The sequence below is a fragment of the Wolffia australiana genome, chromosome 18, assembly GCF_029677425.1.
Source record: "Wolffia australiana isolate 7733 chromosome 18, ASM2967742v1".
NCBI lineage: Eukaryota > Viridiplantae > Streptophyta > Magnoliopsida > Alismatales > Araceae > Wolffia > Wolffia australiana.
The window spans coordinates 11,079,230-11,082,551 of NC_135852.1; positions in this window are offsets into that span (position 1 = coordinate 11,079,230).

Below are 3,322 nucleotides of genomic sequence, written 5' to 3' on the forward strand. Positions count from 1 at the left end.
CAAATGTAAACTCCTAGGATTAATATGACGTTCAGTTGGGAGTCGACTTGTTTCATGGATAGAGAATCCATCCTCGTCCATTTTACCTTTTTGTTTGAGGTCTTCCCTGGAATTATTTACTTCTCTCATCCGCTCCATTTCCTTCTTGAATTCCTGAAGCATTATGATCATTGAGTTTGCATTTGCTCCATTTTATCTTGCTTTTCCTGCACATACAAAGGGTTAGTAGTTTGATGAAAGTTAATGTGATTGGCCATTGAGCAAATTTGTTCGTGTTGAAAATAGGGAGGCTTTTGGTAGGTATTTATTCTTGAGCTCCTCATCGTCGACGTCGGCCTTATCAGCTTCCACGGTGGTGATCTGCTTGGTCATGTCCCAGTCGTAAACATGAGTAGGGTATCCACTATGTCTAGGGTTCCAAGAATTTTGAGCTATAGGTCAATCTCGAACCTATTGATAGCCATAACTTGTTCATGCAATTGAGAATCTTGTTCTACATGATTGGCGCAGGAGCAGTTATGGCAAAGTGAGATATCCATTTGAGAGGGATGAGAAGAGTCAGATGATTTTAAACTACCAATTAGGGAATGACACGTCCGGGACGTGACGCCCCAGACGTGACGGGATGCATGACTGTGCGTGACAATCCGTGACGTGATGAAATGTTCATTGCGTCATGGTCTCTTCACGCGTCCGAGGATTCTGAAAATTCTGCCATATAACCGTCACGCGTACCTTGTTCCTCGTTCTGTCACGTCACTGTGATGCCGTCACCGTCACCGATGACAGAAATAATGTTATGTATTTTACTATGTTAATAAACATAGTAATCTAACTTATACTTCTCTGCGTCAAAGTCCCCTTAAGTTGAACTTCGACCGTCAAAGTAGAAGTCGGAACTCGTCGAAGTCGAACTTGAAGTCAAAACTTTGACCGTCAAAGATCACGTTGATCTTCTCTGGCAAGTTGCAATTTGTGAAGGAGACGTGGAGAATTGTGGAACTTTTCCTTTCACGTGGATCTTCCTCTTCCCTCTCTCGCGGTGAGTTGTGCAATCTTTTTTGTTTTCCATGTTATATCTTTCTATCTCCCCATCTCCAATTCTCTATCTTTCTATCTCCCTATCTCAAATTCTCATTCTCCCGGTTTCTCGATCACTCTCTGATCTCCCTATTTCTCTATCCCCAATTTCCTGTATCTCCAATTCTCTATCTTTCTATTTCTCCATCTCTCTCTTATCTCCCTATTTCTCTATCTTTCTATTTCATGATCCCTTTCTTATCTCCCTATTTCTCTTACTCCCTATCTCCAATTCTCTATTTTTCTATTTCTCGATTCCCCCATTGATCTCTCTATTCCTCTTACTCCCTATCTCAAATTCTCATTCTCCTTATTTGTCGATCCCTCGCTGATCTCCCAATTTCTTTGTCCTCAATTCCCCATATCTCCAATTCTCTATCTATCTCCCTATCTCAAATTCTCATTCTCCCTATTTCTCGATCCCTCTCTGATCTCCCCATCTTTTAATTTTAATTTCTTTTATCTTTTAATTTCTCCATCCATCTCTGATATCTTTATTTCTCTATCTTTCTATTTCTACATCCTTCTCTGATATCCCTATTTCTCTTTCTCCATGTCTCAAATTCTTATTCTCCTTATTTCTCCATCCCTCTCTGATATACCTATTTATCTATCTTTCTATTTCTACATCCCTCTCTGATATCCATATTTCTATTTCTCCCTATCTCCAATTCTCTATTTTTCTATCTCCATATCTCCAATTCTATATCTTCTATCTCTCGATTTCTTTATTTCAAAGAAATTGATTGTTTTTCTCGATTTCTCAATTTCTATTTCTCATTTCTTAATTTTCAAATAAATTAAGAAATGTCATTGTATTTTTGGTATGGTGCCCTGTCATCTTTTAAAGTCAATATTACCAAAGTACTCATGCTGTTGAATTTCTTCTTTCTCTATATGTGTACAGTGCATAAAAGTGTTGTCCGATCTATTGATAGACGTTTCAAAAGCCAAGAGGCAGGAGGCCAGGATCAATACACAACAGGAATCTACTCGTCTTGGGAACGTAATTGTGGTCAGGTAACTGTCTACACACATGTTATTGGGATTCTTGTTTTATGTACAATTCTATATTTCAGTCTCAAATAGTGAAAATTATGCTCACTTAAACTGCATCACAACATGTGTAGACAATTCTATATTTCAGTCTCAATTCTACATTTCAGTCTCCAATTTTCTGTAAATGATATGATTATCACAACATATTAAACCATAAGTCACTAAATCCTTCCTTTTTCCATCAATATATTAATTTATTAAATTAATGTATTCATAATTTCATTATTAAAATGTAATTATGACTTTTTAACCATAAAATAATTATTCAATTGTATTAAAAAAATGTGTCACTAAATCCTTACTTTCTCCCTCAGGAAACTAATTACTAAATTAATTTCTTGCATTTCCCGACTACAAATTAATTACTGAAATGTATTGAAAAACAAATAAATTTCTTACCTATTCTATCAACAAATTTATTATTACATTCATAATTCCACATTCATAAAAATAGTTATTGAATTCTTTCAAGAAAAACCTCACTAAATATTTAGTTTTTCAATCAAGAACTAAATTATTAAACTATTTATATTCCCAATTTTACGTAAATAATTTGATTATCACAACATATCAAACCATAAGTCACTAAATCGTTCATTTTTTCATCAATATAATAATTAATTAAATTAATGTATTCATAATTTTCATTGTTAGAACGTAATTATGATTTTTTTATCCATAAAGTAATTACTCTATTGTATTTAAAAATGCGTCATTAAATCCTTACTTTCTCTGTCAGGAAACTAATTACTGAATTAATTTCTTACATTTCCCACCAACAAATTACTTTATGGATAAATTTCTTACCTTTTCTGTCTACAAATTATTTATTATAATGCATTAAAAAATTCGTTACGGCCGTCATCCGTGACGGACATTTCGTCACGTCACTTTTCCGGGGTATCCCGTCACCATCACGTCACCGTCACAGGCAGGCCATCACGCGTCACCGTCACCATCACGATCCCTCTATTTCGTCACCATCACCGTCACATCATCTGTCACGTATCCTTCACCTTGAGGTGTGACATGACGGATGATGTTTGTCGTTCCCTACTACCAATGAGTGTAGCTAAATTCGAAACTGATTTAACTAGTTGTTCAATTAACATATCAGCCTAAATAATTCTCACATCAATCATCCCATCTTTCTTAGAATTTTTATTTCTCCTATTATGAGTAA